Source organism: Bidens hawaiensis, unplaced genomic scaffold (assembly GCF_021521415.1).
Source record: "Bidens hawaiensis isolate Kalapana, Puna unplaced genomic scaffold, B.hawaiensis_p1.1 tig00025633_1, whole genome shotgun sequence".
Lineage (NCBI taxonomy): Eukaryota > Viridiplantae > Streptophyta > Magnoliopsida > Asterales > Asteraceae > Bidens > Bidens hawaiensis.
The window spans coordinates 303,840-317,807 of record NW_027494105.1 but is presented as its reverse complement, the minus strand read 5'-3'; the positions used below and the strand labels follow the sequence as shown (position 1 = coordinate 317,807).

The window sequence follows — 13,968 nt, the reverse complement described above, 5'->3', positions numbered from 1 at the left end:
ATGCACATTTAATTATATTTAATTATCTTCAATTTATGAAGATTTAAAAAATGGGTTTTCCATATTACACCTTACTCTATTTTCCGGTCGCTCTACTGTATTAAATAGGTTTGACTATAATTCGAAACTTTGTGCTATGGTAGTATATTGTTTCTCCTCTAAATAAATATGTTGGGTTTTAAATCATTGCAATTTGCAAATATAAAAGTTGCAAATGTAAAAGTTCGAACATTTTATGTGAAAAAATTTATTGTTAAAAAAAGTAGGTTTGACTATACCTACACCGATATTTAGTTACATACATAAATCATTAATTATTACCCAAACATTAAACGCACATAACCATTCATTAATTATTAATACTCAAATATTAGGAATTCATAAAATCATTTTTACTATATTACACCTTTTTTACCCTGGTATATCATTTGATTTTTTTAATAGTAAGAAATGTTTTTAATAAGCCATTCGTTTGACATGATACTTCCTTATTGATCGATCATTATCCACAATTCGAGTTAAAATGCTAAACTCTATGCACATCTCTTAGAACGTTTAAAAACTACCAACAAGTTAATTGTACATTTCTAAAGCTGACCACGAAATAAACCAGATTCTCTAACCAGGTACAAAATCAATAGTTGCGTACAACCCATACAAGCCCGAAATAGTTTTCGGTCATGAAAGTACAACCCGAATAGCACATGGAGTACAATCACTTAAAGCATGTAATTCAAACCCTTGTCAAGATCCTACAAGACCTTTGTGTCTTGAATAAGTGGTTATTGATATAAAGATTGATGCACTCACTATTGCAGCAAGAATGACCACCTTCAAGAAACAAACATTTATTAAAAATTAAGAATTTATTTGATACAAGTGTATAAGCACATAGTATAAGTGCTTACCCATTTGAATACATAGCCATGGTTTTTATTCCATGGGTATGGAATGTTCATACCAAATATAGCAGCCACCAATGAATAAACAGACAATGAAACTGTTCCGGATAGTAGGAAGAGTTCTAACTATTTTATGAAAAACAAATTAATAAAAATAAATAATCATGTTTTTCAGAAATAAACAACATTAAATGGAGAAATGGATGATAATATTTACCTGGATCAGCTGATTTCTATGATTATCCAACTGCATGAAGAAAAAATATTAATATTTTTCCTAAGAAGAATATTTAATCTTAAGAGAAAATTACACAAATAGTCTTTCTGGGTTGATCAAATTGCAAGTTTGGTCTCATATTTGTAACAGGTTTGCCGGTAGCAAACCTAGAAAAATTTCTCACATGGTCGAAAACTTTCTCAGTTGACCATCTTTATATACTCACATAGTTCGGTTGAGATTTTTACACTATAATAGTACTAAAAAAATCACAAGGGATGGCCAACCACCGTAAGGGTAGGTCCGCCGTCCACCCTTCAGGGTTGCATGAAAACCAGTTAATCTCATTTTAATTTGTTAATCTCAGTTAATTTGTTAAGTGATGTCATGTGTCATTCATGTTAAAGTAATTGTGTTTTGTCAAATCTGAAGCCTTAATAAAATAGTTTTTCATGTGAGGCTAATCTCATTTTATTTAAAATCCTAATAAAATCGAAGGTTCGGTTTAAAAACCGAAGGTAATTAAGTCGACGTTAGGAGTTTTGGAGTTTGAAAGAATATGATATTAGTGTTTTAAATTTGAAAAGATACACAACTACCCTCACATGAATGATACATGACATCAGTTTTCTATTAAAAACTAATTGAGATTAACTAGAGGGACTAAATGTGCGACACTCTCACAAGTGTTTGGATTAAGCTTGTAAAATGATCAAATCATAGGGACTATTTGTGCAATTTTCTGTAATCTTAATTTTGGGTTGTTTGTTCTACCTGAATATTAATGTAATCCTCTGTATCATCAATATACTCACGCAACTACAAACACCCAAAAAATAATATCTTAAACTTAAGACATTTATTTACATAAAATACTTAAATCTTAAGTTTGGATTGTTTATTCAAATGGACCCAAAGAAAAAAGGTAAAACATTGTGATTACTTACTGTAGTCAGCTTATTTGAAGTAGATTCAATTTGCATGAAATAAGCCTACATAAAACAAAACAAAATCAATACAAGAAACACAATAAACACATGTTTTTTTTAATACTAATAATAAACCTCGAGTAACATTTCAAGTTCTTCAACGTCGTTTTCCCCATGGGTCGAAAATGGTGTGGTACGACTTGCTCGTGATATTTTAGATTCTATGGTAGGAGACGGAGGAGACCAGGTTAAGTCTGCACTATCGTGACTCGGGGAAGAAGCAAAAGATAATTTCCTTGATAAATGGAGGTCTGCCATGTCATCATCGTCGTCCAATAGTTGTTCGAGTTCATCTCGTACCTAAAAATGAATCACAGAATTTAAAAGCCCTTGATTTAGGCAATAATTTTACTTCTCTCTCTAGATGAATATTTATACTTAGGAAAATTGGTTTTTATTGGTCCCAACTATTTCATTTTTGTCGGCGCTAGTCCCAACTTTCATTTTGGCTGGCAACGGTCCCAACTTTCACATACGTTTCTTCCACCAGTCCGCGACTAACGGAGTACTAACTCCGTTATGTCAATGCTGACGTGTCCATCCCACTTGTCAAAAACAAATAACATGGCTGCCTACTTGTCAAACTTAACCTCTCCAACAACAAGCAGTACTGAACCTCCTCGTTGTCTTCTTCAACTCTCTACTGTTCTTCCACGAACCACCATCAATGGCTCACTCTCTGAACTTCACCGTATCAACAACCCCCCACTCACCTAACCTCACACACTACCAATACACCAAACCCACATCCCAAACCCCTCTTCGCATCTTCCCCATCACCAAGCGCCCATCAAAACCACTCCTTCTAGTCTCCGCAGCATCTGACAACAACCCCGGAGTCTCGTGCTTAACCACGGATCACATAATCAACAACTGAACCAAACCGATCACAATTACCACTTATTTGGGTTCAATTGAGGTGGATGCGATGATAGAGGCTGAGCTGAAGGAGAATGGGTTTAGGAGTACCCGGCGGATGAAGCTCGTATAATCAAGGAGAATGCATATTGAAGTGTGATCAATTTGGGGATTTTGAGAATTAGGGCTTGAGAGTGAATGAAAGTTAGGAGAGAGATTAGGGCTTAAGTATAATCTACATAAACAGACATAATATCCAAGTTGGCTGTCACATAATATTTTTTTTGACAAGTTGAATGGACACGTCAGCATTGACATAACGGAGTTAGTACTCCGTTAGTCGTGGACTGGTGGAAGAAACGTATGTGAAAGTTGGGACCGTTACCAGCTAAAATGAAAGTTGGGACTAGCGCCGACAAAAATGAAATAGTTTGGACCAATAAAAACCAATTTTCCTTATACTTAATAGAAAAATTGCGTACTTTTAGAACCCGATTGGTTAATCGTGTCATTGCACTCTTGAGCTTTCGAACCCTATCCAGATTGCGACTGCTTATCTGCACACAATAATAATATGCGCTTCGTTCACTTTTATAATACAACCCGAAAATGGGCATCACTAAACTGCAAGAAAAATCACATAAAATATGGAAGCCCTTTCATATTAATGTGATATTATAATCATAATAACTTCTACCAAGACACACAAAACTTATAAATTTAAATGCACATCCAAACACCCTCTTAAACACATCACAATATAATCATATAGATATTTTGTATTCAAGATCAAATAATAAGTCACTTATATCAAATAATATGGGTGGCAATACTTGTCACGACACGAAAATAATCTGGTTTTGAGTTAGTATATCTAACCCGTTTAAAAAGCAGTTCATGGTTGGGTGGCATGTTTAATCAAAAGGCGTCGTGTTTAGATTGACATGTTTAACCTGTTTAGATAAGCAGGTTGATCCACTAACCCGTTTAACCATTTTTTTATAGCCCACCAACCCATTTATTACAACTTATCAACCCGATTAACACGTTTACAACTTGATTATCACCCGCCAACATGTTTGACACATTTAGATAGATGGGTTAAAAATGTTTATGTAAACGAACCATTTTTTGGTTGGCATTTTTAACACCTTTAGCTAAACAATTCGACACACTAGCCCGCTTATAATTAACCCGTTTACCATTTTGTTTACAGCCCACCAACCCGCTTAACCCATTTTTTTACAACCCAATTAACACATTTACAACCTGATTATTACCCACCAACCCACTAAACCGTTTAGCACATTCAGATAAACGGGTTAGGTACGTCATGTTCGGGTTACACAATTTAAAGCATGTAGGGTCCATGATTTCAACCCGCCAACCTTAACATACCATGGAGGTGAGCTCATCCAACGCAGGGTAAGCCGCGGTTTCCAATTCTCGTGTGCGCGCATCAAGAAAACTACAAATACCTTCTAATGCAACTTCAAGAGCCCGGAACTCAAATGGGAATTCTAACATCATTTACACCCAAAAAAGAAGTTTAACAATAACACTAATCAAGGTATTATTAAGTAACATTAACCATACAAAACCATAATTTTTTTTTAATTTATTTATATACCAATTGATTCACTTGTTTGACCCTCAGTTTGACCCCCAGCACCAACACCATCTTCATCATCCCCTTGACCTAAATAATCAGCATTGACAGGTGGCAATCTTCTTTGAAGCTCTTCAACAATGGGGATAACATTATCATCAAGTGGATCACGAAGCAATACCTATATAATTATCATAATTCAAAGTTATTACTCTTGTAAGTCTCATTATATACATATGGAGTGTTTGGATACACGCTTTAAAAGCGAATCTGGAAAAAGATCGAAACAAGCCGAGTTGTTTCGAGCTCGAGCCGAACCCCAGCCTCTAATTCTCGAGCCCTAGCTCAAGCTTGAGCCTTGTGGATATTTAAGTTTTGCCTCTTTTGGACTTCTATGTATTAAATTTACACAGCAAAGTCGAGCTTGAGCAGAGGGCTCGTTTAAGGTACTACACGAGCTTAAGCGGAGCTAAGGCTCGTTAAAAGATTTTCTCAAAATATATAAAAAGAAATAATTAAAAACATATATAGATGAATTAATAATAACAAACGAGTCGAGCCTTAGCCAATAGCCGAGCCCAAGTTTGAAAGAACAACTCACGTGCTGCACAATTTGAGCTCAAGCTTTAGAAAAAGAGCTCGTGATAAGCCAAGCTCGAGCTCTTGTAAGTCAAAACGAGCGGAGCTTGACCTAATCAAACTTGGGCTCGGCTCTTTTGCACCCCCTACATACACCGAACCGCGCACCATTTTTCAGTCCGGTATCGATCAGTTGCGGTACTGTTGAAAATACCTAAATCAAATGATACCGACACCGAAAATATGAAAAATAAAAAATAATTACCGGTACAAATTGTGTTTAGTTTGTACCGTTACCATTAATTTTTATTCTTTTTTTTGGGAGATTTAATTACCTTTAAATTAAAAGTTTTTGTTTATATCGAAACAGATGGCAAGCAGGCAACAAGTTGCGCCGCTACCCCTTTTTGAATTTCAAAACCCAACCTTTTAAAAACTACATTTGCGGATCTTGGAGTCATAACATTAATTATACAAGAAATATAAAAGAATAATTAAAAATATATATCAATGAATTAATAAATAACAAACGAGCCGAGCCTTAGCCGAGCCCAAGCTTGTAAGAACAAGTCACGAGATGCATGAACAAAGCTCAAGCTTTAGTAAAAGAGCTCATAACAAGCCAAGATCAAGCTCCTGTAAGTCGAAACAAGCGGAGCTCGAGCCTAATTAACCTTGGGCTCAACTCGACTCTTTTACACCCACTACATACACCGAACCATGCACCCATTTTTCGGCCCGGTGTCAATCACTACCGGTACAACGGTACTAGTGAAAATACCGGAATCAAACGGTACCAATACCAAAACTATAAAAAATAAAATATAAAAATTAAAAATACCGGTACAGATTGTGTTTTGTTTGTACCGTTACCATTAACCATACCAAAATGAATTACTGGCATGGCATGGTACAGTACGGTACGAGTTAAAATTGTTCATCCCAAAGCATGGTACCTCTTCAGTTGTAATGATTGCCTTAATATGTTCCAAATTCAAAACAATTGCCTTCTCTCTACCCAAAATCGCAGACGGATACGATAACAACGGATCAAGCAACCGCAGATCTCGAGCATGAATCGATACTCGTTTCATGATCCCATACTTATCCAAATCCAAAACCGTACTCTGTCCATTGGAATCAACAGACACCCAGCTTCTTGAGACAGCAGTTTCTTAATTAAGGAAGCTGGTTGTGAGAACGAATCCACGGGTACGATTAACTGGCCTTCATTGGCCATCGGGTTAATGAAAATATGAAGTTAAGTTGATGTTAACGTTGTTTGTTTGTTTGGTGAGTTTGAGGATGGCTGGTGGGATGGATAGAATGTGTGGGTGGTTACTATGTTTAATGTTTATGTCTTTTGAGGTTTTAAAAGTTTGGTGCTTTTAAGTATGTGAGTAGACTGTATTGGTCCTTGAGGTTTTATGCCTATAAAGCTATAATGAAATATAGATGTTTGGTTAGGTTGTTAATTAGAGACCAATGGGAAAGTGAGTGTTATGTCATCATCCACGTTTAAACGTTGTTATGTCATGGTTGTTCGAATTACCTCTAAAATTGCTCTCAGGTGTTCCTTCTTTCGCTCTCCAGAAATCGTTTGAGGGTATTTTTCCCTGAAAAGGTCTCTTCTCCGTATCTCCTTCACATGGGCACATGGGCGACATCTTCTCCCTATCTTCTTCACATGAGCTTAAAAATGTAAAAGGCAAGGTCTTAAAGATGCTTTAAGGTAAAGAAAATCAAAAGGTTTTGTAACTATATGTTGAAATTAAAATATTAAAAGACAGGGAAACTCCAATATTTTATTGAATATATTTTTAAAATGTTAATTGTTTGAACGAGCAGGGAAATAGTTAAATACACTCGAAGTGATATTGTTTAATCTATATTGTGTTTTAGCAAAAAAAAAAATTTTGAATTGAATTGGTTATAAAAAAAGAAGGAAGGAAGGGGGCGATTATCAATGGTTTTCCATCGATTTTGATCTGGCATTCACCTATTTTTTCTACTTCGTTCAAAACTGATTGATTTACTTATGTATGGTTCATAAGCTTGTAACTAAATCTCGACGGTACAGGTGTTCCCCGTTTAGCCCATACATGTTTAAACGAGGTTTAGACAACTTTTCATCTTATCAAACTATTAACTTGCAACTACTAATTCACAGCACATGACCCTATGTCCTAAGGCTAAGAAATTACCATAACAATTTTTAGACATCTCAAAAACTATGGTGAGCTTAACATTTAAAATTTTGCAATAACGACAATGTACTGTAGAAACTAACTAGCCTTTTTGTGCTCAAATAAATGAGTAAAAGGAACACTAGATTTACAAAGAACAATTTTAGAATATGAAGGGTGAAACTGAAACTTTTATAAGTACAGGGTCTATTGTTGGAAACTTCTAAAAGTTAAGGGGGTACAAACCGACATCAAGTAAGAACTGGCGGGTAAAAATCAGTTCAGAAATATCTTCAAACAAAGGCGGTCAAGTGGGCCCAAACACATCGAATTCATCACAACATTCTACGTATTCAAGCATCTAATTATTTATATTTCATGTATGTATGGAACGGATCAGATAAAATGTTCCTTTAAAAAAATATATATAAAAACTTCAATCAATCAAATATTTTTTTTCTCCAATTATTATTACTTTTTGATGCAACGGTGTTTGTGTAAAATAATAATTCTTTCAATTAATGTATTTATCACATTGTTAAAACCTACTTTTAAGAAATGTATCAATTGAAAGAAAAAAAAAATATATGAATTGTATTTGGTGAAAAAAGATATAAAAACCGAAAAACACGACATACAATCACATAAGAATAGGATTCAAGAACACGATTTCTCTCCAATACAACCTCGCGATAAACCATAAGTTGAAATCGATGAACATGATTTCTAATAAAGAACCATTAATCGAAACAAAAATGTAATTTACAATTTTAAGTCCTAAAGTGATAGACCGGAGTCTTCATCCTCATCAAGGCTTCCTGTATACACGAAGTAGAGGGTCCAAATCAATCCAAACACGCCAAACAAAATCCAACCAAGAAGGTTGTTGCTTAGGCCAAAGGGTAGCCCGGTTCCCTCCGTGCTCATTCTCTCGTCCACTAGAGCCATGGCTATCGGGCTAGACATGGTTGTAACCACCGTTGTAGCAACCAATGCTGACATGCTAGTCATCACTAGACGTGATGCGCTCTCCTTCATTGTATCTCGCTTAGCAAAACATTGCACTTTTCCCATTTTGTATGTAGTCGGTAACCCTGGAATTTAACCAACTTTTAACGTTAGTTCTTGCAAATCTATGATGTCATAGGGTTGGCAAGTGTGTTTGATAACTAGTGATAACATGGTTAGGTAATATTTGGGTTGGTGATAACATTTATCATAACTTTAGAAAAATGTTACTAATCAAAGTTAATTTTAATATGTTATATAAACTAGAATGTAAGCTTTTCTAAATTCCTTTTTGTATTCTTGTAAAACAAAGAATCATTGACAACTTTATCCTAAAAAAATTTAAAAACTTGTTTCTAAATTAATGAACTTTAATATACTAGACAATAGCATATGGTGTCGTTTTTAGGCATGTGAAACAGGGGCCTCTTGTCATTGTTTTCATTCCAAAACCTATCCCTACATCATCTGAATAAAAAAAACTAACTTGATCATTGGAGGATGCTTACGGATTTCACCTCAGGTTACTAACAACTTTATTTATATGCTACAGCTCGGATCTAGACTCGGGGAATAATTTGGGATTTCTAGATGCTGACCTGGTTTTCGTTTCAGCCAATAAATGGCGCCATTTCATATATAAATAAAATGGTTAAATAAGTTGTTTGCATCACTTAAAACATATTTGTTAGTTAAACATCATCAATTCTATCTACAGAATATGATATACACCCAAACTCAGACTATTTTTTTAAGTAAATATGTGGAAACCATCATATTTGTTTTATCATTTTATCATCAAAAGAAATTAAAGTACATAATATTAATAATAAAAATTTTGAATAAGAAAGCATACCAAGAAGAGTGGAAGGTTTCTTGGGAAGAAAACATATTAACGAATGTTACTGAAATCGATCAAATTCGCGACAACTCACTACTTCAATGTCCGGGACTGACAACGCTCGGGTTTATTAACGTCCGCTTTTATTGACCTTTTTTTACGTAACGAACGTAATCGGAACCAACCTAATTTACGTCGACTTACTGCTGCAAATCCTGGGACCGACAATGTTTGTGTTTCACCAACCGCCAGGTTTTACCAACTCACCGCCACAACACCGGGGACCGCAAGGCTCCGGTTTACTGACCGAATAAAGTCATTTTAAATATTTTTTATATGTTAATTTGGCGAATTTATTATTATTATTATTATTATTATTATTATTATTATTATTATTATTATTATTATTATTATTTTGTTTTACCAACGTTGTTTATACTGTAATGAACATAACAAATACTTATCGAATTCGCATAGACTCGCGATCGTAAATGTGTCTGGTTTACCGACCGAATAAGTTATTTTTAAATATTTTGTTTTTTATATGTTAATTTGACAATTTTTTTATTATTTTTTTTGGGTTTTACCAACGCTATTTATACTATAACGAACACAACAAATACTTACCGAATTCGCATAGACTCGCCATCGTAATGCTCGGTTTTACCAGCATCCGGGTTTTATTGACCGAATAAACATTGTTACAAATATTTTAATTATTTTATATGTTAATTTGACGTTTTATTTTTTGTTTCTAATTATGGCACCATTACGAACGTAATCAATACCGACCGAACTTTTTAACATGTTAATTTTTAGTTATACGAGCATCGCTACTGTTTCTGTGTTAACGTACACATTTTTTTTAATTTAGTGTCAGTATCTTAACGAACTTAACCCATACCAACCAAATCCGTATTAATACACCATCACAGCACGACAGCACGGGAGGTGTATATAAACAGACCCCAGCTGTCCCGGCTCAACGCGCCGGGTAAAAACTAGTTTCAACACAAACTAACAATTTTGAAGGAAAAAAGAACGATCATACGAAACCATTAAACCACCAAACCAGCCTCTTCTTCCCAATTGCCATAAGAATTAAACACATTATGCAAATAAACAAATAACCAAATCAACTACTGAAAAATCTCTATATTAAGTTAGCTTCATTCAGTTGTAATGTAACCGAAAGAGCAACTTATCAATTCATATGAGTAAAGTTACACCTACCCAGGTATTATAAACAAATAAACCGAATAAAAAAACTATTGCTGATGGGTGTTAGTGTGTAAGTATCGAATGGAAATCGGATGAAAAATGATTCTGCAAGGTGACAAAAAAAATAAAGAAGAAAAAAACTAGTGTTGTTGTGTTTAATAAAAATTTTGGTGAGGGATATTAGGCAATATTGCACTGCTGCAAATACGGGTGATTGTATTTGACATGTTTTCTCCAGTATGTTTTGTACTTCTCAAAACCGATATCTAACCATGGTTTCATAACTCCATCATAGTGTATGACTGCTGCACGCTCGATATCTTCTTGTCTAATACCGGAATAATATCCTAATCCATGAATTTGCCATTTCTGGTCCAAACCAATGGTTTGATTGTAAAATGTCATCCAACCTAAGGGTAAGGTACCAGCTTTCCACATTGGCTTATTTTTCCCCTGCAATATTTATCGAAAAAAACAGAGTATTTAAAACAATAGCTAAAAAGAAAACCTATCAAACGTAATATTAAGGCATGTATTCAAATGCATAAAACCAAATGTAGTGCCGAATGTCATCAAAAATAGAGGTGTAAACAAGCAAAGCCGCTCTTGAGCCAGCCTCGGCTCGCTAAAAGCTTTAATCGAACCGAGTTTGAATGAGCTCGAGTCCGAGCTCAATCCTAAAACTGAGCGTGTTTGATAAACAAGCCCGGGCTTCACTTATATATGCAGTTTTCTAAGCAAATAATAATTCAACTGAAAATAAATTACTGAAAAAACAAAAAACACGTACCAGTTGCAGATATTTGCCACAAACACTGGTCAGATTCATTTTCCTCCATTTCTTCAAATCAAACACATTTACACCAAACACCCATGTGCATGCATTGTTGCTAAATCTTTTTCCTACCGTTGGATCAGATAAGTTGAGTAACAAACTCACCCTGCAATGCGCAGGATCATTTCCACAAGTCTTGACCGCCCCGTTGACTTTTCCCATCATGTTTACTCTCCAAAGGTGTGTTAAGTCTTTTTGTACAACCACATCATGATCAAGAAGTATAATCTTGTTTAATGTCGGGAAAATATCTGGTAAGTAAAATCTTAGGTGGTTTAAGGTGGCAGTTTCCCGGCTAAAAATCACCCGCTTGTTTACAGACTGAACTGATCTATAAAAAAAAAGACAGACGTATATCTCGGGTCCTGTGAATCATGACCATCGGTATTTGGTGGATTGTATTTAGTGGAGAACCAATCAAAATTGTCTATGTTATGAATCTGGATTGAAGCTTTTTTAGGAGGATGTAATATGAACCACATTGAGAATGCTGCAAAGCTGAGAGAATCTGTCACCACATGAAACACAATTTTCCCTGGCTCCTGTGAATCCACAATAAAAAAAGTAAAAAGTTATCACTCATTCTATAACATAAGTATTATATATAAGTGGAAATGATTATTTAAATAACGGGTTTGGGTCAAAACAAGTTTCTAAAGCAGGTCAGATCGTGTTACATGAACCAACAATATTTTTGTTTCTTTTTCCTTTGAATAATTAAATAATACATGTATGATGGTCATATTAGCCAAACGGGTTGGGTCAAAATGGTTCAAAACAATAAATACAAAGGGAAAGGGTCATATTAGCCAAACGGATTGAAAGTCTCACAAAAGCTAACTGGAACGCATACAACTTCCAAATCATTTTGTGAATGAAAGATTTAAATTACTTATAGACTTTTTGTTAACAATATCCCTTTGGGCTATTGTTAACAACTACCTCTTTTTTTTATTTCTGATCTTTCAAAAATATAATATTCAAGTATAATCACAAACCACCTATTTTTAATATCAAAAGCAACTATTCACTTCTTTCATTTGTTATGTGATTGAAAAAATAGATGGTTGTTAGTGTTGTGTGACTTATGTCTAACGTCTAAGTATTAGTTTTTTTTTTTAATATGATGATAAAAATAATCAGATAGAGCCAGGTCAGCATACCTTTGCAGAGGAAACAGTAGAGTCCACCACAACAGATCACGCCAGAACATTATCAGAAAACACAACAAAATGATAAAGATTTGAATCATGCACATCTGGATTGCTTGGAAGCTTTCTCTCTTCAGGATTCAAAACAAAATATTCAGATGTTAGTCTCATTGAAAGACAATGAAGCCCTTTGGGAGTCGTTCTTCCAGCCAGCTGTACAAGAAAAGACTCTTGCTCCTTATGTACCCGAACCTGTTCTTCAGCATTGTTAGCCATCGCACGAAGCTTCTTCACCATTAATGAGCAATCGGGATAAATCCGTGCTGACTTTTGTAAGGAATTTTCCATCGACCGCATCCTCTGAAAAGCCCTGAAGAGATCAATATCCAAAAATCAGTATTAAAAATGTAAAAATGATGGAAATGTATGCAAATCCAAAGATAAATCTGCATTGCATAAATCTGACGATATTTTTGTTTGAAGTCAATAGAGGTGGTAATTTCAACACATTTACTTATAAATAGTTCTATTCATGTTATGTTTATCTCTAACAGGTCATACCTATAAAACAAGTCAAACGCCAATGAAAAGTACTTTAATGTATAAATAAATCATTATATTCATGTTATGTTTATTTCTAAAACAGGTCATACCTATAAAAATATGGTTTTGTAATAAAATTTGGCACGCTAGTTAGTTGTACAAAACTTTAAATTTTGGACAAAAGGTGTTTTGGGTCAGCACCTCAGCGGCGTCAGCCTAACAAGTCTAGCTTGGACCCATGTCAAAAAGTGAACAGCTTAACCATCCATTTTACTAAAGAGCAGTGATAATGATGCCTATAAAAGCAAAAGAAATGATCGGTAACCTCCTAGACAAATCAGAGTCTTTGCTGACATCTCCCATGGCTCGTTCTAAATCTTTAACTCGTAAACGTAATTCCTTAATTAAATGAGCATTGCCAGCTGGCACTGCAAAACTCAAGTAAGCTTTGGCCCTTATCAGCTGATCTTTCATCTCTTTAATCTTTGCATCAATTACTACCCTCCGTGCTTGTGGTTGTGCATCCTGATCATGTCACGTCATCAAAACATATAAATAAATTGTTCGCATTTTTCAAAGGCAAAAATACAAGATGTACAAATTACGGTATAAAAATCAAAGCATGGATCAAATCAAACCACTATCACTGAAGTCACCAGTCTTTTCTCTTCTTGACTCTGTCCACTAATTCCTTTTGCGTCAACATCTCCTTCTGAAATCATTCAGCAGATAATCATTAATAATAAAGAACCCGACAGTTCTCATTAATCAATCAACTGATTAATCAATCAAGTTATACTTGACGAACTCAAATATTGTCAGGCTGAATACCTAAATCTGTGAATCTGGAACTGACATTGGAATCAACATTTACATCTTTGGAAACCTCTAAAACTGGTTCTCTTAAGCCAACGCCTTCCTCCTAATACACAACAGTAAGCAACTCAATCAACTGAAACATATTATTAATAATAACAATATATTTTTCTGACATGAAATTTTCAATCAAATCAAAGTAGAAACCAGCAT

The 13,968-nt window shown here is 34.7% G+C and overlaps 3 pseudogenes across 1 annotated transcript; all 3 read right to left on the bottom strand.

Annotated features, from left to right (window-relative positions):
* Positions 1-651: 651 nt before the first annotated feature.
* On the bottom strand, positions 652-6,409 carry LOC143571936 (magnesium transporter MRS2-I-like; annotated as a pseudogene). Its single transcript, XR_013142184.1, has 10 exons — positions 6,111-6,409; positions 4,597-4,756; positions 4,365-4,486; positions 3,449-3,523; positions 2,184-2,408; positions 2,067-2,111; positions 1,894-1,938; positions 1,120-1,149; positions 909-1,028; positions 652-831 (listed from the first exon to the last, which is right to left on the bottom strand). The product of XR_013142184.1 is annotated as a magnesium transporter MRS2-I-like (transcript).
* A 1,708-nt stretch (positions 6,410-8,117) lies between these two features.
* Positions 8,118-9,838, bottom strand: LOC143571944 (photosystem II reaction center W protein, chloroplastic pseudogene; annotated as a pseudogene).
* Positions 9,839-10,590: 752 nt separating this feature from the next.
* On the bottom strand, positions 10,591-13,968 carry LOC143571943 (putative galacturonosyltransferase 6; annotated as a pseudogene).